General features: G+C 46.3%; 1 protein-coding gene across 1 annotated transcript in view; it reads left to right on the top strand.

Annotated features, from left to right (window-relative positions):
• The window catches only part of GLS (glutaminase), a 185,897-nt gene that overhangs the window by 33,018 nt on the left and 130,321 nt on the right, over positions 1-22,558 (top strand). The gene's annotated exons all lie outside the window — the stretch shown is intronic.

Below are 22,558 nucleotides of genomic sequence, written 5' to 3'. Positions count from 1 at the left end.
AAGGCATTCTGGCATCACTGTTGTCTATTTTTATACCGAGCCCTACATTTGGCTTTTCCAACCTACTTGCTTTGCTTCAATGCTTGTTCTTAAAACAATGCCCCTTCTCTGCTTGAAGGTTGCTTTTAGTTTTTAGATTGTTTAGGGCTGTATCCAACTTTCTGGGGGCGCCAGGATGGGCTTTTTTAACACCTGAAGGGTGCTGCCCACTGCCTCGCACCTTGTCTCGGCGCTTACATCTGCAGGGAGTGGGCGGCTCAGGGCTGTGGCTCTCCTCGCCTCACCTCCTACGCCCGCTCCATGCTGCCTGGGCTCGCATCTAACTGTGGATTTTTTTCCTTGCAAATACCGAGGAAGTGAAGGATAAGGGCAAAAATAGTTGGGATTTGATAGCGTGTGCAACATCTGACAAACTTGAGTCCCCAAAGGAAGCAGCAATTGATTTATATCTTTGTCTTTATGTAACTTGGGTGTTGTCTCTATGTAACTTTCCAGGCACTTCCTCTAGCAAATTTAATAAAATAATACTGGGGTTTGTTCCCTGAGTACCTGATAAACCCTTGGGAATATGTTACCTCTCAGCTGTGTGTCTACACAACAAGGGACCATCACACCCAAGTTATTAGAGGAATCCCTCTCACATTTTCAACTTGCAATTTTTTTTTTTTTGTTACGTTAACCCTCTTGGCAGTATTTTTTCTGGGAAAGGAGACACTCTGCATTCAGTTCTCGATTGTATTTTCATTTTTAGAGCTCTTAGCACTTCACCGCTAATTAACTTTCAATAACTGTCGTAGGGTTACAGTTAGTCAGCATGAATCAGACAGAAAATGTAGCTTTAGGGGACCACACTCTGTCAAAAACTATTAGAAACCTTTCCTTGATTTCCGAGGAGAATATACTCACTCAAGCAGGATATAGCAGCTATTAGGCTGCCTTCTAGTGCAGTAAGAAATCCTCAATAAAAGAGGCTTAGTGGTTTTGATAACAGCCCTCCTTCCAGGGTGGCTCTGAGTAATGTGCAGCATTTTCCTTGCTTCCTGTTTGTTTGTCTGATTTCCTAAATGGTGGTGGTGCTCAGGCCAAAGCTAGGGTTCTGAGCTTAAAGGCAATATTTTTACCTGTTTGCTCACAAATATAATTCAGAACAGGGGGAGAAGGGGGAGGCCACTTATAGGTGCAGGTCGGCTCTGCCCTTCCCAGGTTTTTTCAGCTGTAGAAAATTGAGTGAGAACTGCTTTTGGCTGGGAGCACTCAAGGGAAGGCTTGGCTGTGGCAGGCAGCAATGCTGTTGGTACCAGTGATGGGTGACATCCCTGGGATGCAGCATGCAGAGCTCTCAAGCTCCCTGCATGACAAATTGCCACTTTAGTAACAGGGAAGGAGGAAGGGGAGCAGTGCAGAGCCATGTCCACAGCATGTGTTTTCCTCCCAGGCTTTTGGAGTCCTGCCATCCCATAAAACACTCAACATCATCCACAATGCCCTCATCTAGCTTTGTGAAAGCTGGCTGCAGTGTTAGATGGGATAGCAAATCCTCTCGATGCTGCTGAATCCATGTTTTTCCACAAAATCCCCAGGTGCTCCCTGCTGATGATTTATTTGGTCTGTGCAGCAGGAATAGGCAGAGCTGTGTAAGGCAGTGCTGGGGAGAGGGAGCTCCTCTGTGCCCCACAAAGCCCTACCTGCCTTGGGCTCTCGTGCTGTTGGAGGCAGCTCCTCTCCCCTGCAGCACCTGCAAGGCCAGGCTGAGGACAGGGCACTCGAGTCCCATTCCTACCCCACGAGGTGATGCTCATTGCTCTCTTCAGCCTGCTCTTTACTTTCCAGCTAGCACTAATAGAGGCTTTCCATTTCCAGGTGTGCTGTTAAAATCATAGCACGTTGCTCTGGATGACTAAGGATGCTTCCTCTGCTTTATTTAATTTTTCTTTTTTCTCCCCTTTGCCTTCCCTGTCCCCTTCTTGCATCAGCAGTGGGTATAATTTGTTTGCAGAGTTCCAGGGTGTTTCATCTTTCTTTGGCTGGCCTCAAGTGCATGGGGGTTTGTTGAAGCAACAGCATTCTTGATTTCTTAGAGCTGGTATGTGGGTGTTGGATTGTGTCATTTGTAGGAGGTGAACGTCAAAGGAAGTGGGATCAACTGCTGGAGGTTTGTGAGCCAGGTACTTAATATTTGGATTCCTGGAAAAGCAAGGGAAAATAGCAAAACAGGCAGCCTTTGTGTCTTCAGTTTTCTCATGTAATCAGAATAACACAATACCTATGCGTGCTCAAGCACAGTTTGGGTTGGTTTTGGTTTGGTTGGGTTTTTTTCCCTTTGGTTTATTCAGGATGGAGAAGTACTGTATTTTCCTTTAATAGTTTTACATGTTTTGGTGGATTCTGTTGAATGTTTATTCCAGTAATACAAATAATTTGTGTTCTGTAAGTGCCCTCACAAATAATGTGGTTCATTATCAGGTACATTATGTTGTCTTTTTATTTGATGTAAAATGGTGTCGTTGAGTTAAAATTAGACAGAAGAGCTATTTGAGACTATTTTGTTCATCTCTAACTGTTTTTTTCAGAAGTGCATTAGTCTGAAGTATTTCATGGGCAAAATACTGAGTTATTTTGAGGACAGACAAATTATCTACAGAAGAAAAGTATAGCTGCTTATTTTTACAGTAGTTTTATGGTAATCACTGTTTTATTTGACAAGTATAGAAACCAAGCTAGATAGAAAATTCCAGCAGTGTACTTTCTCCTAAACTGCTCTAGGGAGCAGGTATCTTTTGCAGTCCTTGTTCAGGCTAAGCTTAAAAATTAAGTAGGACAGAAGTACCCTCTAGAAAAAAAAAATTATCCATTTTATGGATTAGGTAAAAGGACTGTAGCAGTTTTCTTGGCATTTCCCCCTATGTTTTCCCATGGCTGTCAAAGGGATCTGTAGGTCAGGGGGAAGGAAAGCTGATGGTGAAGTGTTCATGGGAGGACTTGTCTGTAATCACTGGGAAAACAATCCTTCCCTCTGACTTCAGCAAAGCATTGTGGTGTAAATTTATGGATTTCATTAATATTTCTCCTGATTTACACCACAGTGAGCAGTATGTAAGCACAAGAGTAAGTTAAGTAGTAGTGGGCCTTAAATATTTATCTGCTTTATTTTTAGAATGGCAGTTGCAACTATTTATAGAGCAAGGAAGCAGTGATGCAAATCTGACTGGATTCCTTCTTTGCTTTGAATCTGCAATAGAGAAGCAGTTGGGGTTTTTTGACCACAAGCTCTTATTTTTTTTTATGTTAAATTTGCTCTGATTAATGGGTTACAGGCTTCATTTTTTCGAGAGCCTCTGAACACCTGTTTACAAGCATAAGGGATCTTGTTACCTCTGTAAAGGAGCATTGATGCAGCCCAGGAGCAGCTGTGAGACTGTGCAGCACTAATACCTTACATGGATTTATCTGTGGGGAAAGGTCCCAAGAGAAAACACACTTATGGTGGTCATTGCTTACCCATAAAACCCCAGAACAGAAAATCCCATGGGAGGTTTTGCTGGATGTGGGATGGAGATATTGCTGTGAGTGAACCTGTGTCTGTGGCAGTGTGGTGGAGAGGGACATTCCCTCTGGAAAGCAACACGAGGGGTAAACTAGGCTGGTGGATGGAGATGCCACTCAGAAATTAGCACTTTTGGCTCTTAGGCCACTGTTCGATGCGTGGTTTAGCTTAGAAGTTACCTAAATCCATTGTTTCCTTTTGATTCCAGATGCTTTGTGATAAGTACACGGGTGATCCTACCACTGCTGTTGACATCTTGAGTCTCAGCTGGGCTTCACTGCAGCTGAGCAGCCCTCACCCCGTGCAGGCAGGCAGGTCAGCACCTGGCAGGACCAGTTTTATTGCTGCATCCCTCCTGTGGAGAAAGAGGGCTTGCCCCCTGTCATGAACTTCAAAACATCATTCTGTATTTCATTTAAAAACAAGCCTTGAGAGCCTGGGAAAGAAAGAGAACTAACAGAAGAAGTCAACCCCCTGTGTTTGCTATGAGAAACCACAGAAGGTGGTATGGTTTTGTAAGGAGGCCATGAGAGCAATGCTTTATTCATGGATAAGTGCGTATCTGTCTGTCTTGTGCCTTCAGGTTTATCTTTATATTGACTGTTGTTTCTTGTTTCCACATTTATACAGTAGCCTTTAGTAATTGTCCTGGGACTTGATGAAGCACTCTTGGAAGAATGAATTGCTAGTATACTGTTAAACAAATGTGAAAAGAATTATTCTCTTTCCAGCATTTCTTGAAATTAAATTTTAGCCCTGGTGTGCTCAACTACCTTCAGGATTAATCTCTGTATTGTCAAAGGAGCCTGCCAAGCCCTTTTAGATCAAAGGAGGATGTTTTATATTGAGAAAGTTCTGATGATGTTTTCCAGCTCTTGGGTACAATACAAAGGCAACCTGTGGCTCTCCATTTCTATTTGGCTCGTTAAGTTTTTGAGTGTCTTGATGCTTCCTATTTTCCTCGACGTGTGTGGGCTCTGCCAGGTCCAGCTCAGGCAGGTGGCCATTGGCACAGCCATAACCAGGCACCTCCAACCTAGCTAAAACATCTCCTTGCTCTCTCAGAGCCTGTCTGCTCGGGGTTGGGTTGTTGGTGGTTTCTTTTCACAACCTGCTGTCCCTTATGGATGCACCACTGTACATCTGCACCCACATGGAACCCACCGGTGTGCAATTCCTGGCAGCTTGGAATGCTTCCCCTCCTTCCCAGGATGCCTGGCCTTTTTAAATTCCTGCTTTTCCTGCTTTCAGCTACAGTCCTCTGTCATTATACATTTTCTGTGCACTTCTGAACAGACTGCTTAATGACTTTTTTCCTCACCAGCTCAGAATTTTTTGACTGCTGCATTTGTTCTATTTAAATATAAACATGGAGAGATGAAGAAATCAGTGCTATGGAATGATTAGGTAGAGATATGCCAGTGGCTTTGCCTGATTAATGGATTTACATTGTACGTTACTCACAGGCAGCTTTCCAATGTCATTCTCTAAAACAAGGAAATTTGTTTGCAGGGCTATCTTTTTGTTAAAACGCTGATTAGCAAGCATGTATGGACATCTCAGCAGGGAGAGCCAGGATAGGATGTACTGCCATTTTGCCCCTGCTAGTCACAGCCATTCTTGCAGGTGCTTGAGGAATGCAGGATGTGCCCCAAATAGATCTTTACAAATATTCCCTGATGGAGTCATTTCAGGCTCTCCCGACATCCGTATTAGCTCTTGCTGACAACAACAGGATTTTTGTGATGGTGATTGCAGCAGAGTACAAATGCTTTTCTTCTCCTTTCATGCCAGCCAGCAAGTGAAGTTGAAGACTTGCTGTGCTGACTCAGAGGAAAGGTGGAACAAGCCTGGGCTCCTGCCTCTGACAATGGCCAGAGAATCTTCAAGAAAGTCAAAGAAGAAAACAAGCACTTTTCCCTGATTCATCCTCTTCACAAAGTGAGTATTTCCAGCTCTGGCATCTATTTTGACAGGATAAGAAAGGATAACTTCAAGAAACAGTGTGGCAAGGTGAGAAGAGGCTTTCTCTTCAAAGTACTAGCAGGGTTTAGTGTTCCGACCTGGTGCCAAATGCAACAAAGGCACTTGCCAAATGCCCTCGCAGTAGAACTTGTCCAGGGGCTTTACAGCTTTGCACCTCTCTCTCTGTGTGTCCTGCTGCTCTGATTCTGTCAGAGCTGGTGGGATTGCTCTGGTGCTGAGCCTGTGTGGAAATGTGGATTTTCCTGACCACAGGGCATATCTCCGGAGTGTGAAAGAGGGGGAGAGCCCAGTTCATGCCATTTAGCAGGGCAAGGTGTTAGTGCGAGCTGTAACTTCTTCTTTGCTTTTTGGGACTGGGGAAGGACACGTCTGCTGAGCAGGGAGTGAAGCCACCTTCTGAAAGTGAGGAGTGATGCTGGGCTGTGGTTCCTACCATCTGCTCAAGACCATGAGTATGCTCCATGTACCATGCTCCAATTTCCTCTGGATGTGGAGCCACGTTCAGTGTTGTTATAAATCTGCCAAAGGTTGTGGCATCAGTACCATGCTCCTCTGAGGCACAGGTGCCTGGAGGAGCCTGGCTCAGGATTAGGATGCTGGATTATGTAGGTACATAATGCTGAAAATGCACAAGAGATGCAGGCACAAGAGTGACTCCAGGCTGAAAGTCAAAACTCCTTTCCCAAACACTGCCAGCTTTTTTGACTGCACAGCATTCTTCTGGCCTTTCCAGTTCTGTAATATGGATATGAATACAAAAGGATATAAAATATGTCTGTCTGTCCATATTTATGTCAAAAGGTTAAAGTTAACTGGAGACTAAACTTCTGGTTTGGATTTTTTTTCCCTCCTGAAAAAAACCCCCACCTTTTTAATTTCAAAAACGGTGTGGTCTGGAAACGAGAGCTTTTATTCTGTGTTAAACTCCAAGTCTGTTCTCAGAACTGTATGTCCAAAGGAAAGCATCCCTAGGCAGGTGTTATTTGCCAGCTGACTTGGACCTTTGGCACTTCCCAGCTCCAGGCAAGCTTCCTTGGTGTGGAGACACACCAGAGAACTTGTGAGCTTGCACACACCGTTCCCTGCTTCAAAGGAGTTCCAGTACCTAACACACCAGGGGATCCTGCCAGCTCCATAAGCCAAACAAGCTGCAGTCTGCAGAGGTCAGAAACAACTTAGACACACCTGGAAATACTCACAAAGCCCTTGGGCCTCGTCATTATTGCTCAAGGTGTCCAGCAGCTCTGCAAACATTCAGATGGTGTCAGAGCCAGGCAGGTGTGGCTTCAGCAGCTTATATGCCCAAATAAACTCAGCAGGCTGGAATCACACAGCTAATGCTTATCCATTTCTTAATTTGTTGCTATCTAAGTGTCTGTAATCCTTGTAGGGAGATAAGATGCTGGCTTTTCCTGGTATTCACATGTAGAAAGGACAGGGATAAAAATACCTGTGGTTTTGTTCGAAGACACAGCAGGAAAAAGCAGAGCCTGCTGGCATGAGGCCAGGGGAGGAACATCCTACTCCACAGGCAAGTGGCCACTGCTTGTGGCACAGCTCTGCTCCTTCCCTTCCAATCCACACTGCCTGTTGTCAGCAGCAGCATTTTCCAGCCCAAAACCACCCATGTTCACTAAGCTGATCCTGTGTGGCCACAGGATGCCTTAAGACAGAGTATTGCTGCTTGCTGAGAATTAAGAAACTTCTAAAACTTCTCTAAGTGGCCAAAAACTTGCAGTGCTCAAAATGGTTGTCCAATGTGCAGTAGGCATATATTGCTCTGCAAATGTTCCCTGTTGTTGGGTTTGCTTCCAAGCTGTGCATCCAAGCCAGGTGCTATATTAGTTTCTTCTGCTGTGAGTCATAGCACCACAGCCCTGAGAGGGATCATTGTTACATCCACTGAAAATGGAGTCTGAGAAGAAAAATGGGAAGGTTGTGGAGGGGTGTGCACAGACCTTAAAAACAGGGGGAAACAGGCACAGGGAAACAGGGGGAGAGCAAGGGCTGGGGTGTTCCTCAGCCCCTTCCAGCAGAAAGGTGGAACGTATTTGGGTCCACTGACTCCCTTTATTTGAAAGATAATTAGCTGTTGAGCTTCAAAGTCTTAGCTACGTGTGATTTTTAGGATGGCCAGCAGTGGGGCCGAGTGCTGGGATGTTCTGCTCTGGGTTCTCACCCTTGTGCTGCAGCTGGGACCAGCTTTCCGTGGGGAACCAGACCAGCTGCTGCTGCTCTTGTTCTGGGCACTCATAAATGGAATTTGCTCCCTCATGAGAAATACCAATGAGGTTTAAATTGTTTTGACACAAAGCAGTGGTGTTACAGATGCTGTGCTCTTACTGATTCAGTGGGATTTATGTTTCTAGTGTGGCTAACAGGTAGCCAGTGAAAACCTCGCTGTGGATTGTTTGATGTTCCTCAGAAGCAGACGTTCTTCAGTCAGGGTCTCTTGTTCCCTGATGCAGCAAAACACAGTGCCTTTGCCAGTCCAAAGGCAGCATTCCTCCTTTGTTCACTACTAGCATTTGCAGGAAAGAAATTCTTCCGTTTCAGGCTGAAATAATTCCTCCCCAGTCGTTTCCAGCTGTATGCTTCCAGTGTATTGGGAGCAGAATGTCAGAATGGAGTTGTGTGGGGCATGGCACATGGATCTGCAGGACCTTTTTTTGTATCAGGGGCAAGTAGAGGTCCTGAAGTGGCACAGAGAGAAGGTGGTGCTGGGACTAGGCAGAGTGAGGGTCAGGCAATGCAGTGCCAGCATGGATGGGAGATGAGTGAGCTGGGCTTTAAGTCTTGGTTTGGCCATTGGTCCTCTCAAGTGAGGCATGACTATAAAATCATGAACCTCAGGCAGTTTGGAACTGGGATTCCTTGCTTAGAGATGGTCTATTCCCTGCCACAGAAACTGCATTACCTCCTTTAGTGACAGTTTGTAACACAAATCCTGGCTGTTTAATTGGATTTATCATGGCTATTGGGAGCATAAATGTGTTTACAGATTTGTTTTGAAAGCTTTTTTGTGTGTTTTTCTCATAGCAAGTCAACTTCCATGTGGTGCAATTATGTTCAAGATGTTCCTTGTAGCACTGGAATAATTTCAGATTATACTGTGTGTGCACGTTGTTCTTTAAAAGGATTTTATCTGAGGCATGATACACTGTGGCAGGAGGAGAAAAGGAGCTTAGATTTTATTAAGGGAGGCTTAAAAAGCTTTAAAACACAAAAAAAATCTGTCAAATCCTGTTTCCTTTTAGGAAATACTTGTCTCTGTCTACTGAAATGTGAAACTTTCTCCCCTTTAACTTCCTTCCTGCTCCATCCAACTCTGCCAGAACTCGGTCCACACATCTTGCCACTGTTGTGCCACAGCCTTTCCAGCACTGAAATGTTGAGGCAAACACAGCAAGACATTTCAGAGACAAGCATTTAGGGGAAAAAAAAGGAGAGATGACTTTAATTTGTTTTGGAAAGTGTCTTAGTTTTTCTTTGGTTTATGGTGTGGCCTGGAAACTTGCAGTGGGTTTCCTGCACTTGTACAGGAGACCCATGTGAAACCTGCTCACATCCCAACCATGGGGCTGGCTCCAAAGGGATGCTGTGGTACAGGAACCACCCTTGGGTGTCAGGGGCTACAGCACACAGTGCTTACTGTTAGATCTGTCCTGGTTTTCCTTTCTTTCTTTTATTATTACTATTATTATATTGGATAACAATGCAACTTAAGGTGCAATTTCCTGTCTGATGGCCGTTCAGATATTAAATGTCACATCTGCCTAGTACTTTAATCCTTGACTATGACAAGTTTTCCCAACACTTCTAAAGGAGACAGTTGAGATTTGTTTCACTCCCTGCTGAATGATAATCAGAACCCCAAATTTGTTCCATAACCCATTATTATTATTATTACTACTCCTAGCTGTTGTTATTAGTAAGCCTTGTAAGAGGAGTTACTTGGAGCAGCAGCACCACAACTCTCCTCACCGTGGGAAAGGGTTTTCAGATGTCACTGTTTGCAGCCTGTCACTCTGTGTGTTGGTCACAGCTTTCCTTTTTCAAAGTTGCACTGAAGGATGACTTTCAGGGACGTATCTCTGCTCCCTCTTGCTGCCTCCTGAGTCCATCCCCTCCCCACAGTGCCTCTCTGTCCCAGGGAAAGCTGCCAAGCCCTTGGCTGAGGTCGGCAATGCCATCAACAATGCAGCATTGGAAAAACAGAAAGCTCAAAGCTCCTGTTCCTGTGACCAGAGGGGTGGATGGAAAGATCAAAGAAGAGGACACACAGCTTGGTGTAGTGGGTTTTGGAAGCCAACAGCAGTCAGGCTCAGTGCCTGTGATGCACAGAGCATTGCTGCTGTGCCACAGGAATGCAGATGGGAAGGCACGAGGAGCTTGCAGCTGTGCTTTGCTTCTCAAGGAGCTCCAGGCAATGACTTGCCTTTCTGTCATGAGCTCTAATGAGGCAAGGGAGCAGGAGAGGGGATGCAGGCACATCAGAGCTTAGTGGAAAGGGAAATCCATATGGCAGCTGCTCACTAGAAACAAAGCTGAGTGATCTTTGGCAACCAGATTTCTAGTGTGTGGATTCACACCACTGAGAGCCTGGCCCCAGAAACTGAGAGTGGCAGCAGAGCTGAGAGCAGTGGAACTCTCTGTGCAAGCTTCAGGTAATAGTTCCCATTGGCTTAGCAAGCCCCAGTCTGCAGATCTACTTTGCCAATTGAAAATTTGGCCTTGATTTTAAAGAAGGGGGGGTGGGGGGAAGAAGATAAAAGCCTGAAGCTCTAGGCAGGTATGTAAGAATGTACCCAAGAATGTAGAAACACACTTCTGTGGGCTTATCCAGATAGGTATTTGTCCAATTTTCCAGAATAGTTTGTATATTCAGAAGAAAATCACTTTAAAAAATCAGCACGCTTTGCAGAAACTTGGTGTGCAGACCATTTTACAGAATTTGGGCTTATACCCTGCTTCAATCAGGGTAAAAAGCTTGAAAGATGAGCTGTTTTAAAGCATTTCACAAGACCTGTGAGTCATGAAAAATCCTATCGCATTTTTCCTCTGGTTGAAATCACAGAAGTTACGAATGCTAAAAGAGTTATTAGATCATAGATAAAGAATGCTGCACAATGGATTGGTGAAAATAAATAAATAAAACTCCCTAATTTTCCTCCAGCTTCTAATTCCCTGGGGAAGAATTCAAGAGGCAAGAGTGAAATATCACAGCTCACCCTCAAAAAGGAGTGGCATGCAGCTGCATCCCTTGCAGAGCTGCTATTCCTTCTCTTGGTTTCTTCAGTGCTCCAGGCAAAAGGAGATTTTAAAACCACTCCTTTATCTAGCTCAGTTAATTTCCCCACCCTGTACCAGCTCAGCTTCTCTGGCAGGTATGTTGGGGGATGGTGGACCCAAGCTTTCATCTGCTCCCAAGTCTTCTGCTAACAAAATTGCCCATTTGTGATCCCACAGAACCAGCTCTGTACCCAGAGAGATCCAGGCAGGCAGGGAGAAGGTGACACTGAGTTTATAGAACTCAGCTCTCCTAGTGCTGCCACTTCTGTCGTGTCAGGATACCTGTATCCCCCAGGTATTATTATTGCTAGAATAAATCCTGCCTGGAACCACTGCTGGGATCTATGGGGAAGTGCAAGGTTGGCCTTCCCACTTTTTTCCCCCCACATTTATTTCTTATGCTGCTGTTACTTCTGAAATCCTTCTCCTTTTAGTATCTTTTCCCTGAAATGCTGTGGTTGGGTTTCCCAGATGTGTTCCTTGTCAATCAGGGATTTCTAAACGCTGAGAAGGAATTGCACTAGGCAGTGGGTCTTGTGTGAACATATACCATAAAAACATTTAATCAGATGAAAAGTCTTGCTTTCTATTTCAGTCGCCATTTTTTGGAGAACATATCAGAGGTCAGAAATTAATTTTGGCACAAATAAAGTAAATTCAAATAAGAGGAGAAACATGTGCCATTTTTGTCAGTATTTCGTGGGGAAAAAAAAAACACCCAGCTGAGGGGAAACAATTATTTTTAATTACACGGTTGAAATAAGCATTATTAAGCTGGTGTTTAGCTGAGGGGAAACAGTGTAGTTCAGTGACTTTGCATGTGGCACAGAGATGAATAGTTCTGCTTCTCAACAAACCCGAAAACGTTCTCACTGTTCAAGAGATTTCTATTGACCTCTCGTTGCTACTTTTTTCAAGTTCCCTTTTCCACATATTTCTTTCTTTCCCACAGTCATTTTGTCCTCTCTCTAAACAGTTCCCTCTGGAGAAAAGACAATTGGAAAGAGAAATGCAGCAGCAGCCTTTGGGCATTCAGCTTCTTCCTTATTCCCAGCACTGTGTAGGCTCTGCCATCTGATCTTCCCTCCAGCAGTACTTGTGAAGGGTCAGCAACACCCTTGAAACAGGTAAAATTAAACCAGTCCTAATTTCGTAAGGTTGCAAAATTCCACACGTTGTAACGAGCAGTGAGACTAATTTACTGTAAAATCTTTTGTGTATGTTAATGAGATAGGTCTTGCCAGTGCTAAAAATAAAGTGCTCAGTGTAGAAAAGGCTTATAGAATGAGCATAATTGCTCATTACCAAAAAAATTCATCTGTTGTCAAAGACACTTGATCACATAAGATCTCCAGCTCTCTGCTTCTTTTGGGTAACACCAGACCTACTTACCCCTGCTCCATAGTGGGTGTAGTGAGCAATTTTAATGTCTTCTATAGTCAGGATGGTGATAAAGGACTTCTCAAAACAGGTAAGAAGATGCATCAACTCAAGGTTACTCAGTCTAATTATTTGGATTGAAATTTTCCATGTCAATGTTTAGCCAGAAAGTTTCATTACAGGAAATGCTAGGTAAGGGATGAAGCTCCCAGCCCTGACAGTATTCATCACCTTGGGGTGGATCAGCACCTTAACCAGATCATATGTTCTGTCTTTGAAAAGACAGCAGTGAATTTTGGGAAGTGAAAGGCCTATAAAGAGATTATTTGAGTCAATTTCGCAGCCATCCACACAATACTCAAAGGTGACCATGTCTTTTTAGCTTTGTTTTCTTAGCAAACCCTTTGGAAGAGGTTCTGTTCTGTGTGCATTTCAGTCGTATTTCAGTGTATTTCAAAGTGGGGTTTTACTTGTATGTGACCTTTCCCAGTGATGTCAAACTTGCACAGAGGGAAGCAAAGCTGCAGGCTTGGTTTTTGCTTGCTGGTTGCCAGACCCCAGGTCTCACATGGCTGTGTTGGCCAGCAGTCACTTTGTGACAGGTCACAAAGGCTAGTCTTTGCTCCCTTTCATCCAGCTGTCACTGGTGCTCTCTAAGGCACCACTACCTAGGCTGTATGTCAGGAAAAAGCAAAATTTGCTGGTCTACCTCAAAGAAGCAGCTACAGGAAGAAAGCAGTGGGACTCCTTACCCTAGATCCCATGGAGGTGGCCACTGGTGGCAGCTGCTGGAGCTGGTGATGTGTGCTGCGTTCTTCCAGCTGTCCCAGGGGGTGTTGCTTTGATGCAAGGATCTGAGGTGACCACACATGTCTTGGTGGATTATAGGAAGAAAAACGTATGGTTTATTTATGTGTCAGTGGCACCAGGACACCCCAAGCATGGGTCAGAACCCCCTGGTGCTGGATCCCAGCGACAAGACAACCCCAGTTTCAGGAGATCGGGAGTGAATGTGTGAATTCAGCAGGGACAGGTGAAGGGAATCACTTACAGAACCACAGAATTTTCTGAGCTAGAATGGGCCCACAAGGATCATCAAGTCCAACTCTTCTGTGCATGGCCTGTACAGGGGTTTTGATGAACAGATAGAGAGTTTAGCAGAAAAAATAACATTCCCCCTTTTCCAAGGAGAGTGACTTGAAGGCATTGTGTCAGGACTGCCTTAAAAGACAGCAAACCGCCTGCTTTATTGGTTTGGACAGATGTTTTGCCATGTGAAGAGCACTTTCTCTAAAATGCAAAGTGCATTTTTCTTTGTTGCTGTGCAGTGGATGTTCCCCGTGCTGGTGTGTCACCATGGTGCTGGACTAGGGAGGCTGAACATCTAAAGCTTTAGGGAGCTGTATGACTCAATTGTTTCTGCTTTCATCATCCATTAAACAAACAAACAAACAAAAAAATCTAAATGGAAGATGAGAACCTGCCTGCCTTAGGTTCATATGGAAGCAATTGTAGGACCAAGCAGCAGCAGGGTACTTTCTCAAAGATGAGTAGATGGTTGGGCCTCTACAGAAAATCTGCAGCAAACAGACCATTCAAAAATAACTTTTTGAGGCTATGGGATGTAAATGAAAAGGAATAGCCAATCAAAAGGAGAAACCACTGGAAGGAAGTGTTTATCTGATACCAGAAGCTGTTGGCTTTCATTCTGATCTTCTTGTTTTTTTCTGTATATAACTTTTAGAGTGTCCTTAAGTCTTCTCAAAAGGGTTATTACTCTTCCAGTAGTATTAGAGGGGTGAGATAATATTTGCAATGAGGGTAAGTGACTCTCTTGAGGTTTTGGCACCCACAGCTCCAGATTAACTGGAAATGCAGGCATTTAGTAAATCTGAAAATAAGTGCCTCTTGGCCCTGTGCACTTCAGAGAAGTCAACCAAAGTTTTGTGAGTGGGACTAGAGCAGGAACACAGTGTATTCCACACAAGGGACACATATTTAGAAAAAATAAGCCCCCAGAATGAATGCCAGCTCATAAGGTAGTAGTCTCCATTCTTTTTGTCCAGACTATCTCATCCATGGAAGTCTGGGAAGCCCTGCTGTTAGTTCCATTGACGGGAACAGCGAGATTTCCCTTGCTGGTATTAGTTTTGGCTGAACAGAGGTGTAATTCTTACAGATTTCTATTATTTAAAATCTCCTCGTGTTTCCAGTTTCCAAAGTAAAAGAGCTCAATTCAAGGTCTGGAGTGGACTAAAGCAGTGAGTGCTAATCCAGAAGTGGTTCTTGAGATGCTGCACTGGTAGGGAGATGGCTTCAACCATGATGAGGTGAGAGGCCAGGAGAGACCTGGCAAACAAAAACCAGTGCAGGAGACAGAGGGATCATACCAGTGAGGCATGTGTACATAAATATTCCCATATACACAGCTTTGTCTCAAGGGTCCAGAAATGTGCCTCCCCAGCAGTCACTAAACCACTGCTTTTCTTCCAGAAAGTAAAGTCTTGACAGACTTGAAGTGATAAGGAATGACTCCACTTTCTTCCATTCCAGCTGCATGCACGTTGGTCCCTCATTGACCCAGCAAAATTTGAATGTCTTCCCCTTCTCTTGTTGTCCCATGTCTACCCTATCACTTATCAGTTGCTTGCTGTTATGGTGCAGTGGGAGCACCTTCTCTCAGCAGGCACTGTAATTGTTTTTTTACAAGAAAGAAAACGCTGGTAAGCAGTGGTACACATCTAGGGAAAATGTCAGCACTTAAACCCGAGCTGTGCTTTTCCCTCTGAGCTGTCATAGCTGGATCCTCTGCCCTTCCTTACAAGTGGGTTTGAGGAGGTGGTTGTTTTGGCTGGAATTGGAGAGGCACAGGTGGTACCACCAGCTGTAAATTGGAGGAGGCACTTCCTGATTATGACCACTGCCTACACACAGATCACTGCCAAGAGAGGAGCTGGAAGGCGCAGAAGCCTTCTCCTTACTTGGAAAAGGAGGGTAGTCATCACTCCCCACTCCTGCAGGCTTTCACCTGTGGACTTTGGGCTTCTTTGTTAGTGCTCGGATCCCTAAAATGCTGTGCTGTGAACAACCCTGAGCCACCAGTGAGAGATGGATAAACTGAGGCACAGAGTATTTAAATTCATACATCTAACATTTAAGTACTTGGGTCTGTATACACAAATGTATGGCATGTTTAAAAGCCAGCTTACTTTTTTAAGAGACTTCAGGAGGGATTCAGATGTCTGCTTAGCCATGGCAAAATAAGTGGTGAATGTCTTCCTGACCTCTGCAATGTCAAGATTTTGCCCTCTGGCCCTGAATGTCAGTGGTGAGAGGCTTTTACCAGGCTGCAGAACAAGCATGCACCAGGCTCACCTGTGGAGAGTTTGAAATGTTGTACTGGGAGTGGGGGGGGGGGAGGAATCTCAGAGGGCACTGGCAGGTACCTGGTCTCAGCTGCAAGCCCACACCCACCCCCATTTGCACTCATGTATTTTTATTTCCAGGTTACAATTTTTAAATTATTGTCATGGTGCTCATGTCCCCACCCTCACATAATGGAGACCTCTGTCTGCTGGCCTTGACTTGTCTCATCTCCAGGAAAATTGGGCTGCCTTGTCACCTCATGTGCTGAAAGCCCTTTCCCTGGGGTGATGCCTTGGCCTCTTGCCACCTCACAGTCTTGGTTTCCATTTCTTGTCCTGAACATGGATCCAGCACATGGGGTGCAGCAAGTGCAGAGGGAGAGGCACCAGAGGGTTCCCTACCACTGCTCTCTCCATGCCCACAGGTACCAGGAGAGAGCCAGATTAAAAGACTGAAGTCCCAAACTGCCAACCCCCTTGGGCTCCCAAGGAGATTTGAGTGCCTGGCTGCAAGGTCAAACTCCCAGTCTGGAGATGCAGAGCCATGTGTGCTGTCACTGCAGCCACCAGCTCCCACCATCCCCTCCTGCTGCTGGCTCTCGCTGGTTTTACAGACCAAGAATTAAATAATAAACCAGTTTTGCCCTGAAGGAAGGTCCTGAGTGATGCCTTGGCAGTACCCAGGGCGTTCAGGGGGTGGCTTTACGCTCCCCTCCTTGCACACCTGAGTTGTGGGGTTTGTAGCCTTCACTGGCACCTTGCTGGCTTGTGGTGGCTGGATTGCTTTGCTTGGGATGCGGGATGGAGCTGGAGAGGAAGGGGTGGCAGTCAGCAGCCTGAAAACCACACAGGGAGGGTCGTGAGTCCTTTGATGGCATCTGGTCATTTCTTAGAGGTCTCTTACAAGCCTCACCCTAGCAAAACTGTGGCTAGGTGTATGCTCATAGGTAGTGTATTTTCTTTTTTTTTTTCCCCTCCCACTTGATCTTCATTAGGACTGGGCAAATAATTGCCTGTTTGGATTTATGGCTGAAAGGCACAGAAGTCAAACTGTCACAAGGCACTATTACTGTGTTTCTGTCTGCAATGTTTGTCTGATCAAAGCAATGATTCCGAGCCAAAATGCTGATTCCAGCATCACCACAATACTCAGCACACTGAGCTCCCAAAAGTAGTTTTTTCTCAGGTTTTTTTCCAATATTATTTTTATATTTTCCAGTGCTTTTTTATCAGAAACGGGTTGTTTCAGAGCAAAAATTCAGCCCTGCTATTTTGAAAGCGTTGAAATAGTATATTTTGACTTCTCAGGAGTTGTTCCTCCTCCCTGTGCTTTTCAGACGAAGCTCTTTGTCAGACACAGGCTGAACCTGTGAAGATGTTCAGTTCTGGAGCTCCCTGTTTCAGCACGTTTCCCAGCTACTGAAATAACCGTGTGTGCCAGCACCTTCTTGCCCTTGCAAGGAGCAGTGCAGGGCTGCATGGTGGCCAGAGAAGCAGTGCCACAGTGGCCATGGACTGCCCATTGTGCAGCCCTGCACTGCCTCCAGCTGTGGAAACCTTGGGATCTGTGCCTCCAGGGAGAATGGCACCAGCACCTTGTGTTTCCCAAGCTTCTGAAACGGGCATAACCAAAATATCACACAGGCACAACCCTCAAATGGAGTAATTTCCAGACTTCTGTGTGTTTTTATGAAGACTAAAGGCTAAGTTTTAGCAAAGTCTTTTTTTTTTATTAACTGTCTTTTAACTTACTGTCTTGTCTCCTTGAATATAATTGTTCACATGGATCTTTGTGATGCATCTGTATCTTCTGATTATAATTAGTGCACTGTTTTATTTACATAGGATTAATGTAATTCAAATGACTAGATGAAATTCTTTGATCTCCAGGGTACAAGAGGTGAGATTATGATGATTTACGATTTTAAACAGTTGCTCCTGGCCATAAAATCTATTCATTTGAAAATCAATAGAAAGATATCACTTGCCATGCTGATGAGATAATTTCCTCAGGTACTCAGCCCTGACCCTATTCTCCTGGTTTTCCCTATTCTATCAAGTCTAGATACCCTTTTTTTTTTCTTTTTTTTTTTTCCCTGGAAGCTCTGCTCCACCTGATCCTGTGCAGCCCTTCTGTGTGTCTGGGGTACTCTCCTTTTAATTTGAAGCCTCTTTCTGATTTATATTCCCCAAGCATGCAGCCTCTTCCTCAAAACTCTTTTCCCAACCATGCATTCAGTCAGATGGTGTAGCCACCAAAAATATATGCAGCTCCATATTTGTTCTTTGTTGCACTGGGTGAATTTATAGGTTACATTAGACACTGTAAACTTTCTGATCTCTAACAAGGGCTGTTGTCTGTTCAGCAAGTCCTGGCCATTGCACAATGGTATGAATATTTATGATGCTAAATGATAATGCTTGCTTCTGACCCTCTTCATCAGCAGATCTAGCATTGCTTCACTGAGGAAGCAGTCAAATCATTATCCTAATATCCAGATGGGGAAACTGAGGTGCTGCAAGGTGAAATAACTTGTCCAATGTCAGCAAAGGAGAGCTAGAAAGAGAATGCAGCTGTCTCTGTCCCCAGCTACATGGTACAGCCACTCGACCCTGCAGCCTTCTCAATGACAGCTCATGAAATCTGTCTTTTATGCAATCCATTCTTCTCTATTAACAGCAAACAATTCCAGCGTGTTCTTCACAGGTATTAATAGCTTCATTGAGAAATATGTTTCAACATGCATTTTCAGCAGTACTTGTGTGTGTGTGTGTGTGTGTGTGTGTGTGTGTGTGTGTGTGTGTGTGTTTTGCCCCAGCCAGCAGCTGTGAACCTTGCAAGGAGAAGGCAAACTGGGGCAAGGTTGCACCTACACCCCTGCACTGTGCCCCAGCACCCTCCACTCCTGCAGTGGCAGTCAGGGAGGTTGGGGACCAGCCAGGGAGATGTTCTGCAATACCAGCTGCTGTGCTGGCAGCCTTGGAGTTGCCTCTGGGTCTGACTTACTGTCTTGTCTCCTTGAATATAATTGCTCACTGCTGATTTCTTTCTTTCCTTTCCCTTTGATTCTGTACCCTACTCGGATTCCTCACCAATCTCGCAATCTGGGGAGTCTGAGGAAATAGAGAACTGATCATCTGCAGACTTCTTCTGTATATTATGGAAGGGTCCCTGTGCCATGTGTGATTCCAATCTCTTTTTCCTTTAATCAGGCAGAACATCAGAGTGTCAGACTGCACCAGCCAGGTCTGTGTGCTGGGTGGGGAAGGACGGAGCCCCTTCTGTGGACGTGCTCCCAGCTCCCTGCAGGTGAGGGCACATCTCTGGCTTCCCCCTCCCTCCCTAACCCTTCCACCTCCCCACCCTGCTCAGCTCAGCCTTGCAGATGTTCCACGGCAGGGCATGTTCTGCCCCTGGCCGAGCCCGCTGGGGCATGACTGCTTGAGCAGCACTGGCTGCAGGGAGTCCTTGAGGAGTGGCAGAACACGTCTGCCTGGAAATCTGCATGTGCCACAGATGAGCCCATCCCTTGCTATTTGGAGGGACCAAATCACTTGGTGGAGTTGGCCAGAATTGTAATGATTTTTTACCCAAGTACTTTAGCAAGGTGGTAGAAGAAGCATGTGTGGGTTTATGTGGGTGCAAGGGTGCGTGTGCTTTTTATGCATTTCACTGGAAGTTCCGCACACGATTTTCAGCACTCTGCAGGGCCTCTGTCATGAAGATCACACTAGGTAGTCCACATTAGGTAAGAGCCTTAAACTTTGGCATTTATTCCCTAGCTCATAAGCATTTTAGGAAGGAAAGGAGATCTGAAATAGAGGTGAAGTTCTGCCACATTCATCTTTTTTTAGTATTTTGTTCACTTAGTGCTACAATTTTTTGCTTTTACCTACCTACTCTCAGTGCACTACAACCATTTCAATACTGAAATATAAGAGAACCAAACAGCTATAAAATTAACAGAACTCTCTCCATCCCTCCCTTCCCATTTGTGCAGGACAACATCTGAGGGACACTTTTACCTCCAGATGTCAGCACATGTGGGAGAGGGTGCAGACTCAGAGCTTGTGTGTCCTCTGTGGGATGTAAGCAGAAACAGTACCTAGACAGGAAAGAGTTTGAATGTTAATGACAGGACAGTGCTGAAAAACAGTTTAGAAACACTTCCCTGCTTTTTGCTGGGGGAAATCTCAATTTGTTGGCTGCCACTGGCTTTTTGCCCAGCATTCTCAGATCTGCTGGTGGAGACAGCAGAGCACATTCGTTCTATTCCTCTTCCCCAGAGTGAGATGCCAGACTGGAGCAGATATGCTGCTGCTCCTGTTCCTAAGGACACACTACAGTGGAGACTACAGTCTATTTAACCCTTTCCTGTACCTGCCTTGATATATTCAGTAGCCCGGGGCACGGCTGAGTTACACCTCACTCACTAGCAGCCTCTGGAAGGACAGCTAAGGGGTGTGAGGATCTCCACAAATCCATTGGAATGCTCCCTCTTTCCCTAGGATACATGTCCCAGGCATGCAGTACTCCTGCACAGCATTGCCCTGGGTGGACTTCAGCGATGTCCCAGAGCTTCTTGCAGAAGCAGGGATTTGTGCTGGGCACCCCTGGTTAAAATTTGGCTTTCCACTGTGATGTGCATTGTTCCTGCTCCTTTTTTTTTTGTTTTTGTTTTTTTTTGTTTTTCCACGGGAGTGGCTGAATTTCTGTTGCACGTTTTATAAAGCATTTAGGACGAAAAGTCTATAGAAGTGTGATACTAATAATATTTTACAGCTTTAATTACCATGATTGTAGTGCCTAGAGGCGTATGCAAAAACATTTTGAGTGGGTGGAGAGGAGGCAGTGCTGTGAACATTTTTGTGGTTTTGCCGGGCAATGCGCAGTGGAGTTTTCTCATGGGAACCACAGCATGCCAGGGAGAGAAAAGCTGCTTCTGCCTCCTCATCTGCTCTGCTGGGATACTGGATCACACCCCAAAGACAAGGAGACAGCCCCAGTCACTCCAGTTTGGGGGAAAAGCTGGGCTGACCGACCCTCTGCTTCGCAGAGGGGCTCTAGGGACAGGTGCTGCCTGTTCCTCTAGGCAACAGGGACTTTTCCTCGGGCAACATCCCTTCCGTGTGCAGTCAGCTTCACCTGTGGGGTGATTTTCGGGTTGGGCAAGCGCTGATTTGGGGCAGCAGGCTGGAGAGCAGCGTGGGTCAGGGTGTGCAGTGCAGGCAGAGCTCTCAGCAGCCGCCCACCCATCCCCGGTGTGGGCAGCAGGGACACGCAGAGGGGTCCCGTGTGGGACCCTCCAGCATCCTGCCCCACGGCCAGCAGCCCCACGGCCATCCAGTCACCGGGAAACAGGGAAATAGCCCATGCAGGAATACCAGTTTTGAGAGCCCTGGCGTTACAAAATAAAAAGGGTACGGGAAAAAGAGGGTGCTTGCATTTCCCGAGCTCCAGGACGTAGTCCTGCATCCTTAGAACTTTTAAAAACTTTGGTCCTAGATCGTGTCTTAATTTTTAGGCGTTTTTATGTAGTTTTGGTGGCTGTGATTTGACATAGATGCTACAAAGCTTCAGCTTTCTGTTGGAAAAACCGAAGGAGAAATTCAGTTTTGTTTGGAGATGTTTACCAAGGAGCCAGGTCATGATACTGCTTCCTGCCTGGCCTGACCCTGCTCGAATAAACAGCCATGGGGTGCAACGGAGCTAAGGTATGGAGATTAGAAGGCAAGGGAGAAGGAAAGGAAACCCTGTGTGAAAGGTATTCCCAGCTCTAGGCAGAGCTGGACGTTGCCTACAAGACAAGCCTATTTTATTGAGGCTTTTTTCCCCCTCACTTGCAATTTTTTTTCCACACATGTAATGCTTTTTTCTATTGTTATCTGCACTAAATACGAGTTACTTATTTTACTACTTATTACTTAATTTATCACTGAAACACGACTTGCTTAAAAAAATCACACTCCAACCAGTTCTCCACCAGCAACAACACTTAACACGCTCCCATTCCTCCTCGCTTGAACCGGTACTCGGTACTTTTGTTCGCGGCCCTTTCTGCACAGCCGCATGCCGACCCTTCCAGGCCGATGTTCCCGGCCGGTGTTCCAGGCCAATGTTCCCGAGCGCTGTTCCAGGCCAATGTTCCTGAGCACTGTTCCGGGCTGGTGTTCCAGGCCAATGTTCCCGAGCGCTGTTCCAGGCCGGTGTTCCAGGCCAATGTTCCCGAGTGCTGTTCCAGGCCGGTGTTCCAGGCCAATGTTCCCGAGCGCTGTTCCGGGCCGGTGTTCCCGAGTGCTGTTCCAGGCCAATGTTCCCGAGTGCTGTTCCAGGCCGGTGTTCCCGGCCGGTGTTCCGGGCCGGTGTTCCAGGCCAATGTTCCCGAGCGCTGTTCCGGGCCGGTGTTCCAGGCCAATGTTCCCGAGCGCTGTTCCCGGCCGGTGTTCCCGGCCGGTGTTCCCGGCCCATGTTCCCGAGCGCTGTTCCGGGCCGGTGTTCCAGGCCAATGTTCCCGAGCGCTGTTCCAGGCCGGTGTTCCAGGCCGATGTTCCAGGCCAATGTTCCCGAGCGCTGTTCCGGGCCGGTGTTCCAGGCCAATGTTCCCGAGCGCTGTTCCAGGCCGGTGTTCCAGGCCGATGTTCCAGGCCAATGTTCCCGAGCGCTGTTCCGGGCCGGTGTTCCAGGCCAATGTTCCCGAGCGCTGTTCCAGGCCGGTGTTCCAGGCCGATGTTCCAGGCCAATGTTCCCGAGCGCTGTTCCAGGCCGGTGTTCCCGGCCGGTGTTCCCGAGGCAGGGACTCCGGTGGCCGCGGGGGGGCGCTGCCGCTGCCCGCCCCCGCCGGGCGCTCTCTGCGTCACGCGGCGGCCGCGCGTGGGCGGGCGGCGGAGCGCGCGCGGGCTCTCCCCATGTGACCGCGCGGGAGGGGGCGGCGTGCGGGGGGGCGGGGGCCGCTCCCTCCCTCCTTTCCCTTCCCTCCCTCCCCTCCTTTCC

The sequence above is a fragment of the Cinclus cinclus genome, chromosome 21 (genome assembly GCF_963662255.1).
Source record: "Cinclus cinclus chromosome 21, bCinCin1.1, whole genome shotgun sequence".
Classification (NCBI taxonomy): Eukaryota; Metazoa; Chordata; class Aves; order Passeriformes; family Cinclidae; genus Cinclus; species Cinclus cinclus.
This window is presented reverse-complemented; position numbering and strand designations above follow the sequence as displayed.